Source organism: Phoenix dactylifera, chromosome 1 (assembly GCF_051530095.1).
Source record: "Phoenix dactylifera cultivar Ajwa chromosome 1, Ajwa_hap1_PhDact_Kaust_v1.1, whole genome shotgun sequence".
Taxonomy (NCBI): Eukaryota; Viridiplantae; Streptophyta; class Magnoliopsida; order Arecales; family Arecaceae; genus Phoenix; species Phoenix dactylifera.
The window spans coordinates 42,539,266-42,553,493 of NC_143190.1; positions in this window are offsets into that span (position 1 = coordinate 42,539,266).

Genomic DNA, 14,228 nt, shown 5'->3' on the forward strand with positions numbered 1-14,228 from the left:
CGTGGGAAGCTAAAGTGACGGCAATCCAAGAAGCCAAGGACTTGAACAAGTTACCACTTGAGGAGCTTCTTGGATCCCTTATGACGCACGAGCTCACCATAAAACAACACAACGAGGAAGAGTTCTCCCATAAGAAAAAGGTAATAGCTTTAAAATCTACTTTATCTAACAAAGACTTATCTTGCAGTAGCAGCAGTGAAGAAGATGAACATGAGGAAGATGATGGTGAGGCGCTTCTTGTGCGTAAGTTCAAGAAATTCATCAACCACAAGAAGGCGTATCATCAAAGGAGAGGCCCCTCAATTTCCTATCGAAAGGATAAGGGTAAGGAAAGGGAAAATGAGGGGATAGGATGTTACGAGTGCAAGAAGCCGGGTCACATAAGAGCAGAGTGCCCCTTACTGAAGAAGGGGAGTAAGTACAAGAAGAAGAAGGCTCTTGTCACTACACTATCCGACTCCGACTCATCATCCTCCTCATCAGATGATGAACAAGAAGAGAAGGCCAATTTCTGCTTCATGGCCAACGAAAACGAGGTAACTTCCGATACGCATCTTGATTTCTCTTTTGATGAACTTTATGATGCTTTTAATGAATTAATGGTAGAATATAAGGCTATAAATCTTAAGAATAAAGAACTAAAAATAGCTAATCAATCACACCTACATAAATACGATAAATTAGTTAAGGATAAGGATTTAATCACCAAAGAAAATATAGAACTTAAAACAAGCAACCAACTTTTAACTCAAAAGACTAACACCTTAACTAAAGATAATGAAAAACTAACTAAGGAATTTTCAGAACTTAAAAAATATAAACAAACCTTAGATAAGGATCTTACAAAAGAACTTAATTATTTAAAAGCTGAAAATCAAACACTAACTAAAGAACTTAACAAATACAAACCCTTAGTTGAAAAATTTACATATAGTTCTGAAAAATTAAACATGATACTAAATAGTCAACGAGCCGTATTTAATAAAGCGGGTTTAGGGTATAAACCAAGAAATAAACAAAAACTTCTTAGTAACTTCTTTGTTAAAGCTGGAGAAACTAAAACTAAGAAAATAACTTGCTTTTGCTGTGGTACAGTAGGTCATAAAGCAAATGTGTGTAATTTTAGGAAAAGCATAACTAAAAGAAAAGTTAAAAGGGTATGGGTTCCAAAAGGAACCAACTTGACTAACCATGAAGGACCCAAGAAAACTTGGGTACCTAAGATGACATGATTTGTTTGTGTAGGAGTGTCTTGCAGCCAAGGTCAACAAAAACTGCTGGTATTTGGATAGTGGCTGCTCAAGGCACATGACGGGTGATAAAGATCAATTTTTCACCCTTGAAGCTAAGAAGGGAGGTGCTGTGACTTTTGGAGACAACAACCAAGGTCACATCATTGGTATTGGTAAAGTTCAAATCACCCCTTCTACTTTTATAGATAATGTTAGATATGTTGATGGTCTTAAGCATAACTTGTTAAGCATTAGTCAATTATGTGATAAAGGATATGATGTTATGTTTAAACCATCACTATGTATTATAACAAATCCTAATGATAATAGTTTAGTTTTTAAAGGAATTAGACGTGGAAATGTATATGTTGTAGACCTAGAAGATCTTGCAAAACATAACCAATGTCTAGTTGTAAATGAAACTAAAGATAATAATGCTAGTTGGTTATGGCACCGTAAGTTAGGTCATGCAAGCATGGACACAATAACTAAACTAGTTAAAAGAGACTCCGTGATAGGTTTGCCAAAATTAAAATTTGAAAAGAACAAAATATGTGAAGCATGTCAATTTGGCAAACAATCTAGGAACTCTTTTAAATCCATAAAATGTGTCTCTACCTCTAGGCCTCTAGAATTATTACACATGGACCTATTTGGTCCAACTAGAACAACAAGCCTAGGTGGAAATAAATATGGTCTAGTTATAGTAGATGATTACTCTAGGTACACATGGGTCATGTTCCTAGCGCATAAGGATCAAGCATTTTCTATGTTTAAGAAGTTCCATAAGGAAGTAACAAATGCTAGAGAGTCTTCAGTCATAGCCATTAGAAGTGACCATGGTACCGAATTCGAAAATCAGTCATTCAATGAATTTTGTAGTAAGAAGGGGATAACCCATAATTTCTCAGCACCTAGGACACCACAACAAAATGGAGTTGTGGAAAGGAAGAATAGAACACTAGAGAAAATGGCTAGAACTATGTTATGTGAAAGTAACCTCCCTAAGTACTTTTGGGGAGAAGCCATTAATACTTCTTGCCATATATTAAATAGAGTTTTATTAAGACCCATTATAAAGAAAACACCTTATGAACTTTGGAAAAACAGAAAACCAAAAGTTAATTACTTTCATGTCTTTGGATGTAGGTGTTTTGTACATAATAATGGAAAAGATAATCTAGGGAAATTTGACCCTAAATCTGATGAAGGAATATTCCTAGGTTATTCTACAACTAGTAAAGCCTATAGAGTCTTTAATAAAAGAACCTTAGTTATAGAAGAATCTATACATGTTGTTTTTGATGACTCTAGTGACATCTCGTCTAGTAAGAAGATTAATTTTGATGATGATGTTGAAATACTTGAAGAAAAGATAGATGAGATGGGATTACAAGATAATAATCAAAAGTTGATTGAAGGAGAATCATCAAGCCAAGAGGGTATTGTGGATTATGGGCTAACTAAAGCTTGGAGGTATGCTCATGGGCATCCTAAGAAACTAATTCTAGATGATCCATCTCAACCCGTTAGGACTAGAGCATCCCTTAGGAATTTGAATAACCATCTAGCTTTTGTTTCACACTTTGAGCCCAAACATATAGAAGAAGCCGAAAATGATGTAAATTGGATAAATGCAATGCAAGAAGAACTAAACCAATTTACTAGAAACAAAGTGTGGAATCTAGTAGAGAGGCCTTCTGAATATCCAATTATAGGTACTAAATGGATATATAAAAATAAGCTAGATGAAAATGGAATTGTTATAAGGAATAAGGCTAGACTAGTAGCAAAGGGTTATAATCAAGAAGAAGGCATAGATTTTGATGAAACCTTTGCTCCCGTAGCTAGACTTGAGGCTATTAGATTATTATTAGCATATGCATGCTCTAAGAACTTCAAACTATATCAAATGGATGTAAAAAGTGCTTTTTTAAATGGGTATATTAATGAGGAGGTATATGTAGAACAACCTCCTGATTTTGAAAATCATCAATATCCCAATCATGTATATAAACTAAACAAAGCACTTTATGGTTTAAAACAAGCACCTAGAGCATGGTATGAGAGGCTTAGCAAATTCCTATTAGAACATGAATTCTCTAGGGGAAATGTAGATACAACATTATTTCTGAAAAAGCAAAATAAGGATATGTTATTAGTACAGATTTATGTTGATGATATCATTTTCGGTGCTACTAACAATCGCCTCTGCGAAGAGTTTGCTGATTTGATGCAGAGTGAGTTTGAGATGAGCATGATGGGAGAGCTGAACTACTTCCTCGGGCTTCAAATCAAACAGTCTGAAGGAGGCATCTTCATCAATCAAGCTAAATATATCAAGGAGATGCTCAAGAAGTTTGATATGGAGGGAAACAAATCAATCAGCACCCCCATGAGCTCATCATGCAAATTAGACCAAGATGAATCAGGTAAATCTGTAGATCAAAAACTTTATAGAGGTATGATAGGATCTTTACTGTATCTTACTGCAAGTAGACCTGATATTATGTTTAGTGTGTGCATGTGTGCTAGATATCAGGCTAATCCTAAAGAAACATACCTAGCTGCAGTTAAGAGAATTTTTAAATACTTAATAGGAACTAAGAACATAGGGCTATGGTACTCTAAAGAATCTAGCCTAAACTTAATAGGATACACAGATTCAGACTTCGCTGGATGTAAGCTTGATAGAAAAAGTACCAGCGGGTCGTGTCAATTTCTAGGAGAAAACCTTATCTCATGGTTTAGCAAGAAACAAAACTCGGTTGCATTATTCACTGCAGAAGCTGAATATGTTGCAGCCGGGAGTTGTTGTGCTCAAATCTTATGGATTAAACAACAGTTAGAAGATTATGGCATTAAACAAGATAAAATTCCCATTAATTGTGATAATACAAGTGCCATAAATCTAACTAAAAATCCAATTCAACATTCAAGAACTAAACACATTGAGATAAGACATCACTTCATAAGAGATCATGTATTGAATGGTGATGTGACACTCCAATTTGTTTGTACTGATAATCAATTAGCAGATATTTTTACAAAACCCCTAAGTGAAGAGAGGTTTAGTGTGCTTAGGAGGGGATTAGGAGTGATTGATCCATCCTAGTGGTAGTTTCCACTAGATTCATGGATTTTGATGATTACAATATGGTTAAAATAGAGTTCCTTTTCGATGATCATCAAATCATATCTTAATTAGGTGATTTTCTCTCATTTGGCACGATTATAGCATGATTTTTAGGTGCGTGCCAAGGTTAGAGACGACTCGAGTAAGTTACAGAGCCGGCTCCTAAGGGGGAGTCGACTCGCGCATTGGCGGGAGTCGACTCGCAAAGATGGCAGCAGAGGGGAAGTCGACTCGCATATTGTCGGGAGTCGACTCGAGGCCTACAGGCGCATAAGGAGAGTCGACTCGTGCATATTCTGGAGTCGACTCGAGGTCGAGTCGACTCGCGACTCAGTGGAGTCGACTCGCAGTCGGGATCCGACTTTTTAACCCTAGATTTGTCGTTTCGAAAACACTTTTCTCTCAAGCCGCCACTGTTCAAAAAGCCCTAGAGCCGACTCCTAGGTCGTCCCCGATCGTCTCCAACCCTTTTTCCGTCGATTTTTCACCGGTTCTTAGGGTTTTCGTCCGTTCCTAGGTCGTCTCCGGTCCGTCCCAAGCTTCCTCCGTCGACCCTTCTCCGTCCTTTAGGTTCTTCATTCCATTTTAGGTCAAAATGCCACGTAAGACCGTGGTTAGGAAGAGGTCCCGTCCCGAGGCCGGTCCCGAGCGGCGCTCCAAGGCGCGGCACGATCCCGCGAGGCAACCACCTCCGGCTCGTTCCCCGCCTAGGGCGGTTCCCGCGAGGCCATTGGCCGGGAAGGTCGTCTCCACCGGGAGGTATGTCGATTTCGACTTCCTCTCCCGGGAAGGTTTCACCATAGGTGAAAGACTTAGGGTCCAGGGCTTAGAGTTCTTCCTTACATTGGACCTCCCCACATATCCAGGGCTCGTTAGAGAGTTTTACGGTACCGTCCATCGGGGAGATGGGGGTATCGAGGGCACAGTAGCCGGTGTCCCTGTGTTTGTCACGGAGGATCTTATTAGCCACATCCTCCACCTTCCACTAGTAGGGGTGGCTCCCACACATCCCGAGGATAGAGTTGAGGCCCTTACGGCCGTTCTCGGGCATCCACCCCAGTCACCCGTAGACGAGGTATCCGCCAGCTCACTACCGATTGAGATACAGATCCTCTTGAGTATACTGTCTAGGTCCATCTTCCCTAAGACAGGAAGATTTGATTTTGTAAATGAGAGGGACCTAGCTCTTATGTTCTATATGCTTCATGACACCCCAATCAACTTTTCTAAACTCATATATCGATACATGTGTGAGCCCCTAGATAGACCTAGGCTCACCCTCCCATATGGTATGATATTCACTCTTCTCTTTAGGGAGTACGAGATTCCCATTCCTGAGGGGGAACCCTCTCGCACATTGCGATGGACTGATTGCATGGGTACGGGGACCATGCACAGGATGGGGTTTCGGAAGAGAGAAGGGATCTGGGTTAGGAAGTCGTCCCTCACCTCACAGACCACCAGACCTTCACCCAGTCCTGAGCCCGATTCAGACTACCCAGACCTTCCAGACCATCCAGACCTTCCATCCACTCCTCCTGCTCCTACCACCTCCGCCGGACCTTCCTCCTCGGCTCCACCATCTATGGCGGTCCGGATTGATCCTGAGCAGCTCCGGGAGCTGCGGCAGGAGATCGTCCGAGATCTGAGGGATGAGCTGCTCCGGGAGCTCCGAGGTGCGGTGCCTGCTCCCACTCCTGCACCCGTATCTTCTCAGTTGGTCCCTTCCTTGACAGCCGTGACTGACATGACGGCTCATGTACGGAAAGAGATCTACAATGTCCGGAGTTTGGTTCAGGGTCAGTCCTCCAGTATGAGTGAAGTCACGGGCATCACTCGGAAGATGCGCGATGACATCCGGAAGGACATGAGCACCACCACCCAGGGGGCCGAGCGCTTGTCGAATGTGCTCATCGACAAGTTGGACGCACTTCAGACGTCGGTGACTGGGCTTCAGACGTCAGTGACTGAGCTCTCCACTACACATAGCAGAGCCATTACGTCTATTATCACGCAGCTTGGACATGTGACAGATGCAGTCACCCTCCTCATGGAGCAGAGCCGATTGAGAGGAGGAGCACCATCCTCGAGAGGAGGAGCCACCTCATCGAGAGGGGGAGATACATCCTCGAGGGGGGGATCTTCATCCTCGAGGAGACCATAGATGTTCTTTTTGTTTTGTTTCGTATTGTTTTGCTTTACTTATTGTATGCTCAAATGTATTCACATTCATATCAATACAATGAGTAGACATCTTATCTTCATTTCTGTGCCATTTGATGATTGGTTATGCCATTGATTGTGTGTGATTACCTCCTTTTTGGTATGATGACAAAAAGGGGGAGAAATATGTATAAAATATGTAAAAGGGGAGAAACATGGATAAAATATGTAAAAGAAATCAATAAAAAGATAAACTCTTAAAAACACATACAAATTTGTTCTAAGTGGATTCGGTACCTCGAGGCTCATTATCTCTCTTTTGGGGCTCCTAATGGAGTAATCTCCAGAATCTATTCAAGGGATATTCGGAGATTAGCTGAATCCTACTCAAGAACAAATTGACAGATTTTCCCTCTAAAAACCAAAAATTTAAGTTCAAAAACTTCAAAGCGCTAAAAAGAAATTCAGAGAATCAAAACATAGTAGAATGCATATGTTGAGGGGGAGAATCTGAATTTTAATCAAGCTAAATCATTAATAACATATAAGCCAAATAATTGATTGCATAATATGAAGGCTTATATAATTCCAAATGAAAGGGGGAGCTTTAACTCCGAAATTTATTGTTTCACTCCTTTCAAGCTTGGATAAAGTAAATTACCAGACATTTGAATTCATTTATGGATTTTATTTCATTATTTATTGAGCAATTCATTTTACATATACTCAAAGTTTTGTCATCATCAAAAAGGGGGAGATTGTGGAGTGATTGATTAAAACCCCATTTGATTTTGATGAGCTCAAAGCATTTGAGTATATCTTGTGATTACTAATGAATTCAATTGAGTGTTTCAGTAAAAATCCTGTCTAAGTGTCTCTAGACTTGGTTCATAGTATTTTGGATAAGTTAAGAAGTCTGCATGAACCAAAGTCTGAGACTCGAGTCGACTCCAGAGTATCACGAGTCGACTCCAAGCGTATCAAGTTCACTGGCACGATCTCGAGTCGACTCCTGATTAGTACGAGTCGACTCCGACTGAGAACAGACAGAAGAACAGAAAGCTTCAACTCAGAACCTGTCATCGAGTCGACTCCTGAAGTGCGCGAGTCGACTCCGATGTTCACCGAGTCGACTCCAAGGAAGTAAGAGTCGACTCCAAGCAGTCACAGGCAGAAAAGTCAGATAGCAATTTTTCGGGTCTGAGATTCGAGTCGACTCCAGTGGAACGCGAGTCGACTCCGATGGTTGGCAGGTCGACTCCAAAGAAAGCATGAGTCGACTCTCAGCGGAACACAAGGAAAAAAGTCAGAGAGCATTTTTGGGACTCTGAGATTCGAGTCGACTCCCGCATTGCACGAGTCGACTCCGAGACTCCGCGACCATCAACAGACAGAAGACCAAGTTACTGCCTCTGAGATTCGAGTCGACTCCCAGACAGCTCGAGTCGACTCCAAGACAGCTTCACGTCAAAAGGCAGAAGACCAACTTTCGGAAACTGAGAGCCGAGTCGACTCCAAGGAACTTCGAGTCGACTCCAAGACTGGATGAGCCAAAAGACAGAGGATCGGGAGTTCGGGCTCTGAGATTCGAGTCGACTCCCAGGACAGTCGAGTCGACTCGAGTGGACAAAATTCAAAATTGGATCCACGGACTTCAGTGGATGAGCCGTCTCCAAAATTGCCAAGTCAGCTCCAGAAGTTGGCGAGTCGACTCCGGGTCAAGACGAGTCGACTCCCAGTCGTGAAGGCAACTTTAATTCAAATTTGGAACAGTTGCCGAGTCGACTCCGGAAAAGCTTGAGTCGACTCCCGCTACAGCCGAGTCGACTCCTGATCGCGCGAGTCGACTCCAACCCACCAACGGTCATATTGTCAGGCTGCGCAGAGTGTGCAGAACGGGCAGAAAAAACACTCTAACGGCTAGTTTCCGTGGGGGTTGGTTTAAATAGCCACAGAGGACTGTAGCAAGGCAGAGAACAGTGATTCCACTCCAACTAATCAAGCATTCAAGCTCTGCAAGGTGCTCATCAACGAAAAAGAGGAAGATCTGCAATTACTGCTACCAACAACATCTTCCCAGCAATTAAAGCTTCCTCCTCCTGCATTCAAGTCGACCACTCTTTCAAGAGGAGACCAGAAGTCTAAGAAGCCATTCCCCATCTCCGATCTAAAAGCGTTTGAGGCTTCTTAACTTCATTTATTGTTCATATTGTTTTCATCTGCTTTTTGAGAAGCTCATTTTCTGTTTTTCTTTCTACAACTTGTATTTACTTGGTTCAATCGGGGGATTGAATCAAGGGGATTGAGGTTGGTTGGTGAGCCGAGTTAAAACCAACGTGTGTAAGGGTTTGATTGTGATTCCGGGAAAACAATCAGGGCGGTTCTAGTCGGTGAGCCTGGGAAAACCGACCGAGTTCGTTGTGAGCTCGTAAAACAATAAGTTTGGTTGTGAGCTTGGAAAACAACCGGCTGTAATCCAAGGGGGTTATAGTGAATTCCCAAGTGAGACTTGGGGAGTGGACGTAGGAGCAAGGGTTAGCTCCGAACCACTATAAAACTTGGTGTTTGTGTTGGATTGTCTCTTCTTCTTCCCCTCACATCACTCACAGCACTTAGCATAAATTAAATAACTTGCAAAAGTTTTTAATTAATCAACCACATCGTTTTAAATATCTAAATTAATTTAAAAACCCAATTCACCCCCCCCCCCCTCTTGGGTTGTCTATCTGGGCAACAGAATTGCCGGAGCTTCATATGTATTTTAAGCAAATGAACTGAGTTGCATCCGCCACAAGGAGGTTTTACTTAGCTCAAGCTGATTGCCAAGTTGACTGGTCATCGGATTGAGCCGAGAGACTCTACCTCTAGAAATTGACTGCTTCTGATCTGTTTGTCTTATATTTTAGGTCGATTTGAAAGTTCCGAACACGATATCTTGGAGAATCTCAGAGCGCATCTGGATTGCCATATAGATCATGAGCTGTATGAATCTGATCGCATCACATCATCTTAGTCATTTATTGCCATAATATATACCAAGCATGAAAGCATGGACATGTAAATTGCGGAGTTATCACCTAGCTAGGTAGCCTCTTAAAAACTTCCACATGAAGTCAGTTTGCACTGGCTCATGCCATGGTCGACTAGCCTAGATAGTTTAAACCAAACAATCGGCATGTGGTTGGTCGAGCATATACTTTACATGGTAATATAGAAACTAGGTTTAATTGTTCCTCAATTGCATATAAAAGTTTTTTTTTTTAAATTGTTCTTTCTCCTCTTAGGGAGACCATCCAAGTTGGTCAAGGGATTTAGATGGCTCCTACATGTACAGCAACAAAGTTGGGAGGAGAACTAGTCAGAAACTCTCTTCTAACCCTTAGTTTAATACTCCATATATCGCTATCGTAAATGCATGTGATGATCATCCATTTGGATTCTCTGATTCTCTAAAATTATCTTCACCTTCTTGTTCAACGTAACCTTGGCTTGTGATGCACATGGAAGTTGAAAAGAAGGCCACGGACACAAGAAGCCAGTTTGTTTTACTACATGGAAAAGTTGAATACAAAAATATGTATTCATTCTATCTTGGGAGTGTCCAGCTTTCGCTTGTTAGAAGGTATGCTCTTGGCATTCTGAAAAGCAGAGTGGCCATTAATAGAGTGACCATGTGAGATGTTTGTGGACTTTGCAATGCCTCAATAATACATGGTAGGCAAAGTTTGGAAGCAATTGCATTCACGTTCCTTCGCATGAATCTACTATTCGATCACCCACCGCCTTCGCATATCTCATAATGATCTATGGATGATCCGATGATGGATTTATGCGAAGGCGAATCCTTCATGCTTGCATCCAATCTTTAACATTTTAGGTTGAAGGCAAGCCTTAGACACGTCACATGCAAGTATCTTGATATGATGAGGAATCAGATGTCTTGCATCTGCATCCTATGATTAATTGCTAAACATAGGTTAATGATGAAATAACACTATACGAGGAAGTTGACTAAATTACAGCTGCATGCCTATTAAATTCTTAATGATCCGTGAAACATAGAGAAGAGAAAATCGGAATGTTTATAGATTTTTTTTTTTTTCAAAAATCTAGACCCTTTTGCTTTTTTTTTTTTTTTTTTTTGCAATGGCAACTCATACCATACGCGTATTAATGTACTCATAAGAATCAAAAAGCAAAAGTCGAGAGCAGACTCCGTGCCCTCCCACCGAATTTTTTTTGAGTAGGGTACCGCATAGGAGGCGACCCAATCAGTCGCACTATTCGTCTTCCGATAGATATGAATGGCCCAGAATGCTGCAAGTCTCTTCATAATCTCACATATATTCTACAGAAGCGAATGTCTATCCAGATGCCTATATCTGTCGGTACTTTTTTGAATTTAGTCGATCACCAGAGCCGCATCGCTCTCAAGCTGAATGCAGATCGCCAATTTTGCATAGATAATAATTTCTCGTGCGGCTCTCAACTCTGCACCATTCGCTCGGTTTGTCCGAAGAGGGAGATATTGAGGAAAAAAAAAGAGAATCTAAGACTCTCCCATATAGTATTTATAGATGTTGCCATGACACATGAATGATTACTGTGATCGGCGGAGCAGGCAACTAGCCAGTAATTCTGGCGATTAAGTAACAGGAAAGAATACGTAAGTACATGTCAGCTGAACAGTAAAACATGGGTAAGACTGAGTGAGGTCAGAAGTGATAATGATCTTGCGAAGGGTTCTAATCAATGGTCGGGATGAAATAAAAACCTCCACCAGAAAACTTGTTTGAGTGCGCTAGAGACAGAAAGACACGGTTTGGTTGGTGGAGCTTTCTGAAAAAGCTAATCCACTTTTTGGAGAGTGAGGAGGGGTCCACTCATATGGAAATAGTTGAAAAGTACTGCCATCATAAAACCTTGGCTCCGAGATCTCTCTCTCTCTCTCTCTCTCCTTCGCTCTCCAGCTGCCCCTTCAGAACAAAACCGTGAATAAATATTTGGATATTTTGCATGATCATCCATGTACTCCCCTGAAATTGCAGGTCAATCACTATTCTTTCAATAATTGCAAAATAGTCATTATTACTTTTAGAAAATTAACTGGATCACAATTTTTACGGCGGGCAAAACCGATACCGAGCACCATACTAATTGCCTAACAGAATGAATCGGTACACTTCTGTACTATATCATGTCGGATTTGTACCAACACAGTAGAAGAAGCAGAAGAGAGGAAGAACGAGAGAGAAAAAGAGAGAGAAAAAAAGAGATAAGGGGGAGGCCAAAGAAGATCGGCGAAGAGCCGCTGTATGGAGGAGGCGGAGCCAGAGAATTGCCGCGCGGAGGAGTCGAGGCCGGAGAGCCGCGGAAGAAGAGCTCCCTTCAGTCCCCCTTTGTTCGAAATAGGAGCCGGAGGGGGCCATTTTATTTTTTAAGTTTTTAAGTAAAGTCGATAAACCCACTGCTGACTTGACTTAATTTTTTAAAATAAAAAAATTAAATAAAGTTGGCAATTGGTTTGCCGACTTTCACTTAAAAACACTAAAAATAAAAGGAGCTCCTCCGGCCCCTATTTTGAATGAAATAGGAGACCAGAGCGAGCCTCTCTTCTACGGCTCCCTCCTATGTGCAGTGGTTTCCCGATCTTGATTTTCCTCTCTCTCCCTCCCTCCCTCGTTTTCTCTCTCTTTTTCTTTTTTTCTTCGTCCTCTCTCTTTCCGATGTCGGTCTCGTTTTTGTTGCCAGAACCGTCTCAGTCCGCAGTCGATACGGCTCGAAATGCTTCAAACTGGACGATTCAGGGCGTTTCCGCATTAAACTCTAATACAACGTAAACATAATATTGCATTTGAGTTAATTGAAATATCTAAATTTTTCTTGGTCTAGTTGAAAAGTTTGTAGAACAAATCAATTGCTGGCTTATGGAAGAGACTCCTCCTTTCTCTCTTCTTTTCCCTTTGTCTTCTTCTCCACCGAACTCCAAAGAAATCTCAATTTTTTCATGCTTTAAGGATTTTCTAATCAACAATTTTCATGAAATTGATCATCAAAGGTGAGGGTTAGATCGTGCTTCTTCGGTAGTGGTTTATTTGTACATGTTTTTTTTTTACAAATCTTGTATATGGTTGCTATTGAAAAGAAGGCTTTTTTCAGTTGCTTTAGATTTGAAGTGCAGTAGATTCCAAGGATGGGAGCTTTCGGCATCAATTTTTCTTGCTGGATAGCAGTATATTATTTTTTCCTATGTCACACAAGATGTATATCTCTATTAATTACATCATTTAGTGGCCGCTATTTAAACATCTGATCCATTTCTTTGTCAGATCTCATTGGGTACTTTCTGCTATCTTGTGAAAGCTAGTATGTAATCTCAATGAACTTAATGTGAAGTGCTTGCTCCAATATTTTCCTCGATATGTGATAGGAACTTCTAGCGATATTTGAAAATATCGTGTTATATATATATATATATATATATATATATATATATATATATATATATATATATATATGCTCCCAAAACAAAAGAAATATTGCAACGTCCTCCATAGTATCATCGGAAAAATTAAAATAGCAACCCAATTACTTATTAAAACTATAAAATGATATTAAATTTATACATTAGTGGATAAGGACCAAAAGTGGTAAACATAAAATGTAATGAACATCATAAATAACTTAAATAAGCAAAAATATATTTTACTAAGGATTATATTATTTTCATATAAACTAAACTTAAAATAGTGGATAGTGTGACACAATTTGTAATAAAGTTTTTTTACTAGTATTTTTTACTATAAACATATTCTATATACATTATGCATAGCTATCATATACACCGATACTATTTGTTGTGTCTACCGATACTTCTCGTTATATATCTTGGTAATACTTATTGTATGCACTAATATTGTTTATTTCATGCATCAACACTGCATACTGCTATGCTTTATATAATTTGTTTAATTATTCTTTGTATTTTATCTCATCAAATACTTCCTTACTATTAATTATAGTTTGTAATTGAAACTCTTGATAATTACTCTATAAATAAAACAAATATTTGACAACTTTCTGTGGTTCATAATTATTGTTTTTAGATAACATTATGCATATACATGGTACAATCCATATTGTATTTATCTTGTAATTAACTAAAATTAAAAATCATTATTATATTAAAATATTTTTAAAACTCAAATTATTTACCAAAATAAAGTTAACATGGAAAATTTTGAATTATATAGCTGGTCAATAAATGAAAAATTAATCTTACCCTTTTTTTTAAAGGAATTCTACTAGCAAAGCCCTCCTATGAAATTCTTCATAATGTAGATGTTGGAAGAGGGAAGTGAGAAAGAGAAATATTAGGTTAAATTTGTTTTCTAAAGAAGATGGTAAGAAAATTTGAGATAGGTGGGAGTGGATTTAGAGAGGAAGAATTAAGAATTAGAAAAATGAAAGAGATTGGAGAATAGGGTTTAAGAGAAATAACCTGTTAGAAACCAAAAACTAATATGAAAACAAATGATATCTTGTCGATTTTTTTTATTTTTTTATTTTTGTTTCGGTGGAGCACATAAAAGAAGAGACTGATGAAGTCCAACTCTTTGGCATAAAAGAAAATCCTATTTGACATGGGATGAGGGAGGGGATCCAATATTTAACGAACCGATTTAAATGCTTCTTCA